This window comes from Cynocephalus volans, chromosome 14, assembly GCF_027409185.1.
Source record: "Cynocephalus volans isolate mCynVol1 chromosome 14, mCynVol1.pri, whole genome shotgun sequence".
NCBI lineage: Eukaryota > Metazoa > Chordata > Mammalia > Dermoptera > Cynocephalidae > Cynocephalus > Cynocephalus volans.
In genome coordinates, this window is record NC_084473.1 from 101,344,703 (window position 1) to 101,361,878 (window position 17,176).

Below are 17,176 nucleotides of genomic sequence, written 5' to 3' on the forward strand. Positions count from 1 at the left end.
GACCCAACTGTCTACGGAATAAAATCTAAACTCCTTTGCTTGGCACTTAAGGCGCTGCAGCCTGTCTTTTCTATCCTCTCTTCCATACTCCCCTATTCTTACCCATTGCTCCACCCATTCCAGAACACTCACTATTCTCTGCACCACCTCCCAGTGTTTGCTGAGAGCCTTTGCTCAGGCCATTTTGTGTGCGTGGCCGTCCCTCCATTACATGTCTGTCTCCTGAGAGAAAGGCTACTCTCCAACACCCAGGGCAAGTGTCGCGACCTCCATAAAGCTTGACTTCCTTGACTGCCTTTTGGCTACCTCTATTCCTTCTTCATAAGAAGCTATGAAGCTTGATTTTATAGTATAGCCTGTGTGGTGCCTGGCACATATGAATATTCAAACTACTCAAAGGTTGTTTACCAAAATAAAAGAATTAGTCTCACAGAACTCAAGCCATCAAATTTCTAGTCCTTTTCTGTTGAAAAAAGTGTAACTACCAGATATGAGGAAAGCACAACAATTAGTGCATATTTAATCAAGAATCAACAAGTGCCTTCTACATAGATAGAAAGGAAGGTGTATTGCTGAAAGCCCATCACTGTAAGCAACACACTGTTCTGAGCCAGAAATTCTACTTCTAGGAATCCAGCCCGAGGGAACAAATGTGGTTGAAAACTTACATAGAAGAGTGAGACTACAAAGTGTGTTTTATTTTTAATTGCAACAGATTAGAAACCAAATTGCTTAACAATAAGAAATGGTTAAACAAAACATGGCACATATACTAAATGGACTATTACTAATAATTTTAATGTGTTGTATTATTTCTTTAATTGAAACATAATTACACATATTTGTAGGGTACAATGTTGAATACCAATACCTGTGTACAATATGTGAGATCAAATCAGGATAATTAGCACATACTTCATCACAAAACATACTCATTTACCAGTTTCTCACCAACCCCTCCCACTACCCCTTTCCCGCCTCTAGTGACCACAGTTCTGTTCTCTCCTTCTCAAAGTTCAGCCTCATGTAGAGACTGTTGTCTTCCTTCCTTTCTTCCTCCCTCCCTTCCTTCTTTCCCTCCTTTCTTCCTTTCTTATTTATTTTTTAGCTCCCACTTATGAGTGAGGACATGAGTAATTCCTCTTTCTGTGTCTGGCTTATTTCACTTAACAGACTTTTCTCCAGACTCATCCATGTTGCTGCAAATGGCAGAATTTCATTCTTTCTTATGGATGAGTGGTATTCCATTGTGTATATAAACCACATTTTCCTTACCAAGTCATCCATCGATGGACATTTAGGTTGGTTCCATATCTTGGCTGTTGAAAATAGAGTTGCGCTAAACACCGGAGTGCACATATCCCTTCAAGATAATGACTTCCATTCTTTTGGGTATATACCCAGTTAGTGGGATTGCTGGGAAGTGCACCAGCACTATCTGTAGTTGTTTGAGAAACCTCCATACTGTTTTCTGCAGGGGCTGAACTAATTTACCCACCAGCAGTGTAGGAGGGTCCCCCTTTCCTCGCATCCTCACCAACATTTGTTATTCTCTGTCTTTTTGATAATAGCCAGTCTAACTGGAGTGAGATGATATCTAAGTGTGGTTTTGATTTGCACTTCCTTGATTAGTGATGTTGAGCATTTTTTTATACAGCTGTTGGCCATTTGTATGTCTTTCTTTGAGAAGTTATATGTTCAGCTCCTTTGTCCATTTTTTAATTGAATTATTATTTTTTTTATGTTGTTTGAGTTCCTTGTATATTCTGCATATTGGCCTCTTGTTGGATGTATAGTTTGCAAATATTTTCTCCAATTCTGTAGATTACCTTCTCACTCTTGATTGTTTCCTTTGCTATGCAGAAGCTTTTTAGTTTGATATTATTCTATCTGTTTATTTTTTCTTTTGTTACCTGTGCTTTTGGGGTCTTACTCATAAAGTCTTTGCCCAATCCTACAACCTGAAGTGTCTCCCCTATGTTTTCTCCTACGAATTTTATAGTTTCAGGTTTTATGTTTAAGTCTTTAGTCCATTTTGAGTTGATTTTGGTATATGGCGAGAGGTACAGGTATAGTTTCATTATTCCACACATGAATATCCAGTTTTCCCAGCACCATTAACTGAAGAGGCTGTCCTTTCTCCAACGTATGCTGTTGGTGCCTTGGTCAAGGATCAGTTGGGTATAAGTACATGAATTGACTTCTGGGTTCTCTATTCTGTTTCATTGGTCTGTGTGCCTGTTTTTATGCCAGTACTAGGCTGTTTTGGTTACTATAACTTTGTAATATAATTTGAAGTCAGGTAGTGTTATGCCTCTGGCTTTATTATTATTTTTTTTTTCCTCAGGATTACTTTGACTATTCGGGGACATTCCATATGAATGTTAGTACTTTTTTTTTTTTTTTTTTTTGTATTTCTGTGAAGAATGTCATTGGTATTTTGATGGGCATCACCACATTGAATCTGTAGATCACTTTAGGTGGTATGCACATTTTCACGTTAATTCTTCCAGTCCAAGAGTATGGAATGTCTCTCCATCTTTTTGTGTCCTCTTTAATTTCTTTCAACAATGATGTGTAGTTCTCATTGTAGAGATCTTTCACCTCCTTGGCTAAATTTATTCTTAGGATTTTTTGTTTTGTTTTGTTTTTGTGACTATTGTAAATGGGCTTGCTTTCTTGATTTCTTTTTCTGCTAGTTTGTTATTGGAGTATAAAAACACTACTGATTTTTGTACATTGATTTTGTATCCTGCAACTTTACTGAATTTGTTTATCAGCTCTAAGAGTTTTTTGGCAGAGTCTTCCAGTTTTCCTATGTATATATGATCATGTCATCTGCAGACATACAGTTTGACTTTGTCTTTTCCAATTTGGATACCCTTTATTTCTTTCTCTTGCCTATTGCTCTTGCTAACACTTCCAATACTATGTTAAATAGGAGTGGTGAGAGTGGGCATCCTTTCCTTAAAGGAAAAACTTTTGTCTTTTCCCCATTCAGGATGATATTGGCAGTGGATTTGTTGAATATGGCTTTTAATGTGTTGGAATACTTTCCTTTTATACCTAATATGCTGAGAATCTTTATCATGAAGGGATGTTGAATTTTGTAAAATGCTTTTTCTGCATCTATTGAGATAACCATTTGATTTTAGTTTTTCATTTTGTTGATGTGGTATATCCCATTTATTGATTTGTATATGCCAAACCATCCCAGCACCCCTGTGATGAATCCCACTTGATCATGGTATATAATCTTTTTGATGTGCTGTTGTGTTCTGTTTGCCAGTATTCTATTGAGGATTTTTGCATATACATTCATCAAGAATACTGACCTACAGTTTTTTGTTGTTGTTGTTGTGTCTTTGTCTGATTTTGGTATCACAATAATGCAGGCCTCAAAGAACAAGTTTGGGAGAATGGCCTCTATTTTAATTTTTTGGAATACCTTGAAAAGGATTGGTATTAATTCTTCTTTAAGGGTGTGGAAGAATTCAGCAGTGAAGCCATCTGGTCCTGTGCTTTTCTTTGTTGGAAAACTGCTGATTACTGCTTCAATCTCATTGTTTGTTAGTGGTCTGTTCAGGTTTTCTATTTCTTCTTGGTTCAGTCTTGGTAGATGGTATATGTCCTGAAATTTATTCCTTTTTCCAGGATTTGAACTTTGTTTCCGTATAGTTGTTCATAACAGTTTCTAATGTTTCTTTGTATTTCTGTGGTATCAGTTGTAATGTCTCCTTTTTCATTTGATTTTTGTTATTTAGGTCTCGTCTCTTCTTTTTTTAGTTAGTTGGGCTGATGGTTATCTATTTTGTTTATCTCCTCAAAAAACCAACTTTTTGAGTCACTGATCTTTTGTATCTTTTTTGGTCTCTATTTCATTTAGTTCTTCTCGGATCTTAATTATTTTTTTCCATCTACTAATTTTGTGGTTGGGTTGTACTTGTTTTCCTAGTTCTTTGAGGTGTAATGTTAGGTTGATTATTTGAAGTCTTTCTATTCTTTTGACGTAAACATTTATTGCAATGAACTTCCCTGTTTGTACTGCTTTTGCGGTATCTCATAGGTTTTGGTATGATGTGTCTTTATTTTCATTAGTTTCAAGAAAGTTTTTGATTTTCTGTTTAATTTATTCTTTGACTTATAGGCCATTGAAGAGCATATTTAATTTCTACATATTCTAGTAGTTTCTAAAGTTTCATTTGCTATTAATTTCTAGTTTTAATCTGTTGTGGTCTGAAAAGATACTTGAAATGATTTCAATGTTTGAAAATTTGTTGAGACATGATTTGTGACCTAATGTAGTCTTTCCTACAGAATGTTCCGTATGCTCACGAGCAGCATGTATATTCTGTAGTTGTTGGATGACATGTTCTATAGGTGTCTGCCAAGTCCAATTGGTCTAAAGTGTAACTTCAATCCTATGTTTCTCTGTTGATTTGTTTTGAAAGAGGGGTGCTGAGGTCCCCAACTATTACTCTATTGGGGTCTATCTCTCTGTTTAGGCTAATAATTTTTGCTTTATTCATCTGAGTGCTCTGATGTTTGGTGTGTATATATTCACAATTGTTATATCCTCTTGTTGGATACATCCCTTTATCACTATGTGATGACATTCTTTGTCTCTTTTCATAGTTTTTGGTTTAAAGTCTATTTTACTTGATATAAATCATCTCTGTAGAAAAAAGTGGGTGATAAAATTGTCCATCATTTTCAATACTAGGTGAAACCATTCCCATTCTCCAGTCGAACAATGTATAATAGTATTATTACATTGTTGTTGAAATTGGGAGAGCCAAATAACACCTTGTTCTAAAGTATTCTCCTAACCCATTTTTCTATTTCGAGATTTATAAATTTCTTCTTCAGTTTGGTTCAGGAGATCCTTGAGAGATTTGTCCAGGTTGAGGTCCCAGCCTCCCTGGCTCTGAGGATCTCGCTGGGTAGCTCGGCCAGGTCATGACGTGGGTCAACCTATCACGTAGGATGATGGTCTCCTCCTACCCTGAGAGCCACTGTGCTGAATCCAGGGCTGCAGGGACCCAGCCCACCTCTCCCGCCAAGTGGCTGGTGCTGAGGAGCAGAGGCTGCTGGGGAGACATGAGCAGGAGCTGCAGCCATCACCACTCCGCCTGTCCATGTGGCTCATCCCTGAGCAGTCTGAGCCATCACGGACCCTTCCCCAACCTTGGAGACCCTGACCAGGCACCACTACTCTGTGGAGCAGGACCCACCTCTGCCCCTTCGAGCCTTTTGGATCTGGAAGTCCATGTCTCTTGAAATACATGGGAAGTTTTCTGCTGTTATTTAGTTGAATAGGTTTTCGATGCCTTTACTGTTCTGCTGCTCTTCTGGAACACCCATAATTTGGATGTTTGTATGCTTAAGGTTGTTAGATAGCTCTTGTAAATTTTCTTTGTTTTTTAAATTTTTTTCTTTTTCTTCTTTTGTCTGCCTGGGTTCTTTCAAAAAGACTGTCTTCCAAGATCAGAAATTCTTTCTTCCACTTTCCCTAGACTGTTGCTTAAGCTCTTGGTTGCATTTTTTTTCCATTGAATGAATCCTTCAGTTCCAGCTACATTCTTTTTCAGGATATCTTTCTCTTTTACAATTCTTCTTTCAGATCCTGGATTGTTTTTCTCATTTCATTTTGTTGTCTGAGTCTTCTTGCACCTCACTGAGTTTCCTTAATTTTGTTGCCATGAATTCCTTTTCAGACATTTGAAAGGTTTCCTGCTGTCTGTAATCTGGTAATGGAGAATTACTGTATTCTTTTGAGGGTGTCACCTTTTCTTTTTCTTTATTTTTCTTTGTATTTCTGGAGTCCCTATGTTGATATCTGGGAATCTGGTGGAGCAGTTGCTTCTGTTACTCTGCAGTGACGTTTGAGAAGAGACTCCTTCATGTAAGTATGTTTTATATCAATCGTTGTGTACAGTGTTTTAGTTTTGGTCCTGGGTAGATGCAGTAGTGTAAACTCCATGTGGTTGTTCCAACTGTATTTCACATTGGAGTTGTCTGTGGGTTCCTCTGTGGCCTAGGCACTGGAGCACTCAGTGGTTTGTGCTGAAGTGAATGACACTATGCTGGGTTATCGAAGTCATGAGTGAGATCCTGAGCTCTTGGTAGAAGTGCCTGGGTGTCCTGTCTCTCTTTGGCTGAAGTTGGTGATCCTAGGTGGACCTGCTGTCACCCTGGCTAGTGTCCTGTGACCTTAATAGGTGCACTGGTGTGTACTGAAGCTCCTCAGATAGAACGGATGACTCTAGGTGGGGTTTCTCTTTCCTCTTTCCTTCAGGCAGAGCCTTCTCCTGGGTCCATGCTTCTCCCTCCTTCCTTTGTCCCCCTGCCTGGTAAAATGTAGAAACACCTGAATCTGGGCATGGTGGAGCTGGTAGCACCAGGGCTGGGCATTGACAGGGAGTGGGATTGACTTCTGTGCAGGGAGAGGGGCAGGGATAGCAACAGTGCTCTGGGGCTTGGCAGTGTTGATGGTTGTGGCCACAAGGTTGTGCTTTCTTCTGCAGTTCAGGAGCTGAACTGCCAAGGTTGGAGCTCCTGAGCTGCTTCTCAGGAATCAGATGAGGCCAGCAGGCGGGGCTGCAGGGAGGGGAACCATCTAGCTGCTTTGTGTGTGGTGGGTGGGGCCACTAGGCAGACCTGCAGTGAAGTGACCCATCCAGTTGCTTCTGGGTGCTGGGTGGAACGGCTACGGATGCTTGTGGTGAAGCGACTTGTCCAGCTGCTTCAGGTGGTGGACAGGGCCGCTAGGCAGGCCTGCAGTGAAGTGGCTCATGTGTTTTAGTATTTTAATAAAATACTCTTAATAACATGGAAAATGCTGAGGATACAATGAAGGAAGCAACAGACAAAACTGTACAGTATTGGTAACTGTGCTACCAATTAGGTACATTTATGACTAGAAATACAAATCAAAAGGAAATACTCTAAAGTGTTAATAGTGGTTGTTACTGGGTAGACAAAATATAATACAAATGGTTTTTATTTTAATACTTTTCCTTATTTACCACAATAAATACAGATTTTTTTAAATGCTGTGGTTTATTAAAGTCTATAATTATTATATGTAACTGGAAAAGTCCTGAGTTGTTAAGAATCAAAAACAAGGGCATGTTTTTTAAGTATATATAAAGCAATCTGTATAGATCACGACATTTAGATAGCCAAATACCTGGAGGCACTTAGAACTGAAGATTCAGAAGGTCAGAAAATAGGTAAGATACAGTAGTGCTGGTCCCAAATTTACTAAAAGTATCATCCATTGCCTATCAGGGAGATGGATCCTCTTGGTAGCATAATTGCAGTCATCTACTTTGTTTTTAGCCTCAACGACAACTCCAAAGCCACCATGACACATGCATTAAACTGGTTCAAAATCTGTTAGATATCTTTTTTAAAAAGTAAGTTTTTTTAAAGTTTGCAATAGTTTTAAATTGTGTTGTACGTTAAAAATCAGTTCAATCTTATGGTACATAACTCAGTAAACTCATAGAACTTATTTTAATAGAGTATAGTTTGAATTCTACTAACAGCATTCTTAGTTTTTCTTTTTCTATAAATGAAGCAAACATATTCTTACAAATTTCCTAGGGGGAAAAAAAGAGAAACTTTTAATTGGGAATTGCTTGCTAATTACTTGTTCTTACAGCAACTGCATTACTGATTTGTCCTATTCAATACTTTCCATCATCTACCAAAATATCTTATTCTTTGTTTGGTTTGTTTTTGTTTTTGTTTTTGTTTTTGTTGTGGCTGGCTGGTACAGGGATCTGAACCCACAACCCTGGTGTTAAGAGGCTGCCCTCTAACCAACTGAGCTAACCAGCCAGCCCTGAAAATATCTTTTTCTTAATCCTCTAAACTTTTACTTTCTATGGCATTTTGTGCTCAACTGAACAATGTATTTTAATCTTTTATCATTGCCTGTAAATTCTGTGGAAGAAAATTAATCAATCCTACTATTATTTAAGTATTTTTTTTAGCCAGAAATCTTTCTAACTTTTCCTGAAAGCTGGCATCAAGTGAATTGACTCCCACGTCAGCATGTCTACCACTGAAGCTATTCAGACAGAAGCTACCCACCATCTGTCACTTACACTTGGACCTCCACACTGCAGCCTGTTTGTCCCTTTCTTGCCTGACCTTGCTGACCTGCACTGTCCATTCCAATCAGTTCTCACTACTCTCTCTCACAACTTCAGGGCTTTTGCTTTTGTTTTTTGCTCTACTGGGATGGCTTTCTTCTTTGCACTTAATGAAACCCTATTCTTCCTTCATTCTGCTCACCTCTGTAAAGCTTTCCCAGACCCAGTCTTAATGTTCTCATAGCACTCTGCTCATAGTATATAGAACTATTTAGACTTAATCTCAATATTTTAGTTATTTGTATGCACCTTGCTTATCCCATGGCCACTGTGTTGTGGGGGCTATGAATGCAGAAAAGCATTTTTGTTTCTCTTTGTATTTCCAGGCCCTGAGTACTAACAAATGTCTGTTGAATAAATGCATGCATGCTTGCTGTGGAAACTATTTCAGCCCTATGGGGGTGAGTTAAATCAGATGATCTTTGGTGTCCCTTATAAGGGAAAGTTTATTACTTTATGACTGCACACATATTAATTTAGTAGTTGCCTCACCTGGTTAGAGCATGGAGTTAAAGAAGAGAAGCAAGAGATTCCACCTTCCATGGGCCAATTACGTTCACAAAGAAAGAAGAGTCATAATCTGTATTCCTAAAAATAGCCAGTCAGCGTACCTCAGTACAAAGCTATCTCCCCAAACACAAAAGCACACAAAGTTCACATCCTACTCTTGAAGGGCCAATTGAATTATCTTCCCTTATTAAGAAAAACACATATAAAAATGAACATGTCTTCTAGAAAGAGTAGCATCATATACATGATTACAGACCCTATAAATATAAGTATCATCTTGTCTAAGGTCCCAACTAATAAAAGACAAAGCTATGTTTTGAATTCATGACTGAATCCAGAGTTCATGCTCTTAATAATGCCTAGGAGAAAGCAGGCGCCAATAAACATTAGGTATTAGAATTACTATTATCATAGAAATCCTAAATTAAAAACAATAGTCCTACTCGTCATATGGAATAATGTTAAAGAAAACTTGATTTAAGCCTAATTCAGCTTTAGAGTACAGCACTCTAATTCTCTTCACAACAGCCTTGCAAGTGCTTCTTTATTCATGATCCCCATACCTCTGTCCCTGTCTCTACCTCACTAACTCCCACAATTTAAGATTCAACTCAAATGTGACCTCATTTATGATCCCTCCTGAATCATCACAACCAGAAGTAGTCCCTCAGTTCATGACTTTTTCTCTTGCATGTTTGTGTTTTACCTCATATTGTCTTTTCCCAGATCTTAAGCTTCTCCTGGATAGGCCCAGTCTTCTCATTTCTCCTGAAGCCTGAAATACTGGGCTGCACACAACTGCCCAGAGTAGATGCTGAGTAAACAACGAACGGCTTCAGTAGTGAATTCCTGATGGAAGCTGCTGGAGCCTTGTTCTTTCCTTCTCTCTTGCTGCCTGCTGGTATTGACAGCCACTAACCTATTAGCCTGCATCTTCATTAGCAAGGATACTAAAGTAGCCCTTAGCGTTTGTTAGTCACCTAGTAAATTTTGTTTTGTTCATGAAGCTCACTGGTTTTACCCGTTCCCCACCAACCTGAAGTAGCTGTCTTGTTGACAGAATGGTGGATTGGCCCTTTGAAGACCAGGTTACCATGCCAGCTAGGTGGCAATACTTGCAGGGCTGGGGCAAGGTTCTCCAGAAGTCTCTACTCATACATGCTCTAAGTCAGCATTCACTATATGGTGCTGTTTCTCCCACAGCCAGGATTCACGGGTCCAGGGAGGAAGGGGTAAACGTGGGAGTGGCACCACTCACCATTACCCCCAGTAACCCATGAGCACAATTTTTGCTTCCTATCCCACAACCTTATACTCTGCCGGACTACAGGTCTTAGTTGCAGAGGCAGAAAATAATCCAACCAGGAGACAGAACAATGATTTTGCTGAATTGTGAGTTAAGACTGCCACCCAGTAACTCATACAATGTATTGGCTTTATACCCCAGTGTTTAAGTATTACTAATTTTATGTCATAGTATTCAAGTTACGGGCTACCAAGGAGAAGAGAAACATCACTCAAGGACTTTACCTTCTCTTCTTGGAATCAGGACAGTGGGTTTTCAATTGTATGCAGACTAATTATGTCATGTTAGGCAGAACCACGACCTTTTTATTGTCTTTATCTGGAGCTGACATGTGGCTTAAGGAGATACATATCGGGGAGATGCATACGGGTGCCAGGTTGACAGGGGTGGACTCGTGATGGTTAATGGTATGTGTCAACTTGACTAGGCTACAGGATGTCCAGACATTTGGTTAAAAATTATTCACAGTGTGTCCTTGATGGTGTTTCTGGATGAGATTAACGTTTGACTCAGTAGGCTGAGTAAAGCAGATTGTCCTCTGTCGTGTCGGTGGCCCTCATCCAGTCAGCTGAAGGCCTGAATAGAACAAGAAGGTTGAGCCTCCCGCTAGTCAGGGAAGTTCCTCCTGCCTGACTGCCTCGAGCTGGAACATGGGTCTCTTCCTGCCTTCAGGCTTGAACTAAAGCATCAGCCCTCCTGGGTCTCCAGCTTGTCAAGTGCAGATCTTAGTACTTCTCAACCTCCAAATCTCTAAAGCCAATTCTTTATAATAAACCTCTTGATATGTGTGTCTCTGTGTGCACGTGTGTATGTGTTTCTTTCTTTCTTTCAATCTTTCCTTCCTTCCTTCCTTCTTTCTTTCTTTCTCCCTATCTATCTGTCTATCCATCTAATCTCCTGTTCATTCTGTTTCTCTGGAGAGCCCTAACTAATACACACATTAATCTATTATTTTCAGTTTTTTCTATCATAAAGCCACTATCCGAGATATTAAGTAGAAAAGTTCCATGTTTTTTCCTGTCCCCGTATCACTAAAATAATAAGAAGCATGCTATGAAAGCAAAGGAAAAGTAACTAAAATCCATGTAATATGAAAAATGAACCATAGCACCATTTCCTATGCTAGAAAGCATCAAAGATGATATTTTATACCTGAGAGATTGCTGACAGCTTGTCTACTTTTATTTTACTTTTAAATTATTTGAACTGCCTACTTTTAGCTAACCCATCTCTCTCTTCTGTTTTTAAAAGTTATCTGTTCTATTAGTGTTTTTCCCCCATCTTCCTACTTTCTGTTCCAGACAATAAAAATAAAATAACTGACGATTAAAAAACATATGAAGACTTATACTTTAATAAATATAATAATAATTATTATTAATGTGAATCCCAGTACGTATAGACCCGAAATAACAAATTTACCTAAATAAGAATTTAATTTGGTGCTTAAAATTCTAAACGCCTATAACACTTTATTTTTACCCCCCCCCTTAAGGTATATACCACTTTTAATAAATTTAAGTTACTTGAGAGTTAAATCTTTATTTACCTAGATATTCACACAAAAGCAAGGTCAAGGTTTAAAGCTCCATCAGGCTTAGGGAGACCATGATAAAGGGGAGGGACTGAAAGAAGCTCAGCATGGTGGCCGAGCATGGGGGAGAGGAAGGGATCAGGGTGATGGTGAAAAATGAGTAACAAGCACGTAGCGCACAAATCATTCAGAATCTTGCATGTTCTGAGAAGGTTGGATTTTAGCCTAACAACAGGGAGTCAGCTACTGGAGGTTTTAAACCAGGAAATGCAGCTAGAGAGCTAGGGGGTGAAGAACAGATTGGACACAGGGTGAGGTCCAGGGGCATGGAGACCAGCTAAAGCCTATCTTAGTGATGTTGGGGAGGAATGATGGTGTTTGTGCCAGGGAATCATAAATTAGGAAGTGGAGATGACAATAAATTTAAAGACATTTAGGAAGAAGAAGTTGGCAGAAGCTGGAGACTGATGAGGGAGAGAAGAAACGTCTGGCCTAGGTGACCGAGTAGGTAGCACATTTTATTGAGAGAGAAAAATTCTAGGGTGACAGGTTGGGGATGGGGATGGGGTGGAAATGAGGACAGTCTGAGATGTGACTCACTTGAGGTACCTGTGGAGCACCTATGAGAAAGTTGGTTCAGAGAAATGGACTTGGGAACCATTAGTATGTGAGATGCCTGGAGCCGGGAGACCATCCAACGAGAGTCCGTGGGATGAGAAGAGAAGAGTGAGCCTGAGGGGACCAACGTCACTGGGAGAGGCTGAGGACGATAATATCCTGATGTGTCCACGTCACGCCCAAGGAGACCAGAAGCACACGGCGTCAAGGAAGCCAGCTAAGAAAGGGCAAAAAGAGGTGTTCAATCGCATCAGATACGCAGAGGTTCAGTTAGATAAGAACTGGAGAGCACCTATCACATGTCACAAAAGGATCCTTGAAAACTTTGGCAGGAGCAGCTTCAGTGGAACAGTCGGGGTGGAAGCCAGATTGCAGTGGACTGAGGAGTGAATGGGTGGTGAGAAGTGAAAACGAGAGTTTAGCAACAACAATCTTACGGTAAAACTTAGCGCATTTAATCTCCCCCCAAGAAGCACACAGACAGTTTTCTATATATCCAACACTTTGAAACACATCATATTCTAAAAAATGTCTTCTCTATGACGATGAAGATGGAAAAGTCTGTGCACAATAAAAGCTCTTGCTATGATACAAAACATAATTGTTCCAACTATTTCTTTCTATTTTAGTCCGTTTGTGTTGCTATAACACAAATACCAGAGACTGGGTAATTTATAAGGAAAGAGGTTTATTTGGCTCACGATTCTGGGACAACTGCATCTGGCATGGGCCTCAGGTTGCTTCTACTCATGGCAGAAGTGGCAGCAGCCGGGGGGTTCAGGCAGATCACATGGTGAGAGAGGAAGCAAGAGAGACAGAGAGGAGGTGCCAGGGTCCTATAAACAACCAGCTCTCGTGGGAACTAACAGAGCGAGAACTCACTCACTACTCCCCCCTTCCCCAGGGAGAGCATGAATCCATTCATGAGGGATCTGCCCCCATGACTCAATCAGTTTCCAACACCGCCACACTGGGGATCAGATTCCCACATGAGTTTTGGAGGGGACAACATATCCAAACTCCATCATTTTCCACCAGTGTAAAAGGAGAACAGGATCTTTTTTGCAGATATCCTTGTTGTAATTTGAGTTGTCAAGGAATCGGACTGTGATCTGTGTGCTCCGTTTGTTCTTTCCCTCTTGTAGTATGGTAGATAATAACCATTATCTTCAAAAAGAAACATTAAAAGCATTTTAAAGATAAGCCAAAATAGGCCCACCTTTAAAGTGATCTATTTTCCTATGACTTATAACATTAATTCCTTTTTTAAAAAATTTCATTTCTGTTCTTTCGCACATTTCAAACATCTTCATTTGCCTTTTTTGGCTTTAATACAGACATTTTCCTTTATTCCATAAGCACCTTAAATTTTCTTCATATTAAATAATAAGACTGGGGAAAAAAACCTTAACTATCCTATTCATTATCTTATTAATAATTCGATACTTTAAATACAAGAATTATCTTCTTTCAAGATATTTTAAGCATTCCTTTCACTTAGTATCAATAAAATACCAAATTTTTTTTATCACTAATCATTCTTCACAAGCTGAAAAGAAAACATCCCATCATGCTCCTTGGTTCACTTCAGGCTGTCAAAATGAGTTTGTTGCAGAAACAGCCTTTCTTTTTTGTCTTCTATTTTACATTGTATGGGTACAGTCTACACAATTCCCTTGTCTTTTTTTTCTTTCTTACCTTGTTTTTTGATCAATATCAGATAAAGGCTGCTATTTCTAGTTTAGAGCTTTCTGTTTTTTACTTGATTTAAGTTATATAATAATTTTCCAGTTCTAGCATCTAAGGTAACTGATGAGGAATCTAAATTTTTGTCCGATGCAGTTTTGAGTACTTATAAAATAACTAACTCTTCAAAATACTTTCACATCTGAATATATTCTAACTTCTAAAGACTGCTATTTACTACACAGGAATGTATTTCATGCTCAATATCACCAATTCTTGACTTTTGCACCAATATCCTTTGAGAACAAAATTAAAACCACCTCACTTTACAGCATTTTCATGAAGCTCTCCATGAAACACCTGTTTTCTTCATTATACAGGCTGATATTATATCGTCTATATCATACAGAATGATAATTAAATGAGAATTGATAACAAGAACTAATGTTTATTGACACTATGTGCCAGGCACAGTGTTAATTGAGACTTTACATGCATTATCTCATTTAGACCTCACGACTACTCAATGAATAGATATTAGAATTTCCATCCTCGTTTTACAGATAAGGAAACAGAGTCCCAGGGAAGTTAGGTGTGCCCAGCCTAGCATGTGGCAAAACTGGGATCTGAGCCCTGGCAACCTGACTTTGGAGCTTGTACGCTCAGCCACCATTCACAATACTGCCTCCCAAGATATTTCATTTTCTATACTCCAATCAATTTCCCTTCATTTGAATTCGATCAATTAATTTTAAATTAATAAATAAAAATTTTAAAACTCAGTACTCTTGCAATCCAAGAGTAATCACAGTTACCATACGGATATTGCAAGATTGAGAGTGTACCATTACCGTATTCTTCATGAGAAAACTTGTCATTGCTAAGACATTTGTCAAATTCATCAGACCCCACCAAAACAGGAGTTCTGGAAGGAGAACGTAAAAGAAAATGATAAAATCTTAACTACTAAAACTTTGATGAAAATGCATGTGCTCATTCACTGAATAAACTGATATTCAACCACAGTGCAGTTCAAACATGTAGTTCTAACAATGGCCTGAGGTTCTTGCCCTTAGAAAGCACACAGTCTTATAGAGAAGATGAGTGAAACAAGCAATTAAAATATGATGTGACATGTGCAGTCAAAAAACATACCCAAGTTAGGGAAAGACAATTGAAGAAGTAGTGGCCCAGTACTTGAATTCAATTCATCTATGTGTCTCAAAGAATACGATGTGATAACCAGATAATTTTACCTAAATATTCTTAATAAGTTAAGAGCTAAATGCTACTTTGTCATGGTCCATGAATGGTTAAGAATTTTTCTAAGATGTAAAGAGAAATATTTTATTAACATTTATTTTTTCAGAAGCAACTGTTGCTTCTAAGAAATAATGCTCTAAATAATAATTAAAATTCATTATGAACTTCTGAAATACCTGCACAGTTTATCAGCAAAATATAAAGTATACTTCATATTTCTGCAATATTCAAAACTAGGACAAAGTCAGAATTAGGTCTCTGAATACTTTAACAATATCTATAAAAGTTTATAATTCACTTAGGAATTAAGGGTTTCCATCTGATTGTTAGCAAAGGAGTAATTGCATTTTCATTATTGATAGATTACCAGGCCTTGGGACTCGTAGGAAACTTTTCTGAAATTCTGACTGATGACCGCAGATACAGCTGGCCTCTACACATTCCCGACTGAACCAGAACATTGTCAATTATGCAATGCCTTTTTAAAAAAGGTTCATTTTGATTTAATAAAATTAGATTAATTCCAGTTATTTCTTCATGTGCTCTTTGCATAAAAGAAACATTCCTGAAGCACTCAAATTTGATTCAATGGTTTTTCAACAAAAGTGGAGGGTTGGGGGGAAGTTACACAAAGGTCCGTACAATGTCTCCCACTGAATAATAACATATTTTTGGTATAATTTCAGAAGAACTGTCCAACAAAAATTCAAAGATGGGAAGTCATTGTATTCTCATGAAGTGAGTAGCTTACATAAAGCAACTTTCTCCTCATAGAAAGTTCACCTAAACACCTAGAATTACCGAGCTGTTGCTAACAATTCAGCCAAATACTAACACAACACATGTGTGACATGTTATTCCTTCAAATTCTTGCTTTTCATTCAGATTGAGGGGTGGGCAGCACATTAACAGAGTCTATAGAATTTTGTAAGTATCTGATGATGCAAACTAGTTCAAATAATTAGATTCAGAACTTTTCATATAGTTTTATTATCTAACGAATTTCATTGGCCCAGAAGCACATCAGAATTTTGGTTTTGTTTTTTTGATCAGTTGTATAAATGCATAGGAAAAAACCACAGAAGCTAATCTTTAAGGGGGGAGCAAACTGATATAGATACAAATACAAATTCAGATACAAATATAAAAAGCTGTAGACTTTGAGGATATATAAGTAATTTTAAATCAAGCTATACAATGAGAACATTTCTAAGCCTTTCTAATAAAGATCACAGAGAAAAAGAATATGCTATAAAAATTAAAAGTTTAGAGCTAGACAAATGAAAAAACAGCAGTGATGGAAATTGAACTATAAATCTTAAGGGCAACTTAAATCAGAGAGTGTATTTAGAGATTAAAACTACTATATGCACTCCTGAAGTAGGAAGGAACAACGTAAGAATACAATCTAGATGTCACTGTGTACTATCACTACATAAGAAACATCTACTCACCCAAGTACACACCTCTCTGTGGCTCCTCAGGCAGCTTCTACAATGTCTTCTTCATCTTCTAAAACTTCATCATTAAACATATAACTTGTATCATCAAAAAGGCTGATGGGAATGACTTTGCCATCGTTAACCAACTAGGCAGATGCAATTGGAGTACAAAACTAAACAAAAATTTTAAAAGATTTTAAATAGTTCAAGCAGTATTTATGTAGTTTCAACTTATAAAATACCATTTAAAATCATGAATTTCTTAAAGCATAGAGAACAAGCTGAGAATCCACAATGACAGTTCTTTCTATCCACCCAACACGTTTGGTCAGTCTGGAAGAGGAAGAAACATGTTTATAAATGCTCAGTAGTTGCAGGTCCCTGGTATTCCCATTCCAGTTGTCCTCCTTTCTTAGTAAATGCCATAACCTTCCAATCAGCAACTGAGACCTTTATCACTGTGTCTGTCATGGCATCATCTTCCACACCTGAAATAACTTTAGACTCGTCTTTGTTCCCACTGGGTGTAAAGGTGCCTTCAATGAATCCAGCTCTAATTTCCATGTCTGGAATATATCGAAGTTCAAAAAGGCCAACACTAAAATTCCACCTTAAATTTACAAGGATATGGTTTAGAAATTTACATTTAAAT

General features: G+C 38.1%; 1 pseudogene; it reads right to left on the bottom strand.

Annotated features, from left to right (window-relative positions):
* LOC134362668 (eukaryotic translation initiation factor 2-alpha kinase 3-like) overlaps positions 1-17,176 on the bottom strand; it is a 66,920-nt pseudogene that overhangs the window by 28,933 nt on the left and 20,811 nt on the right.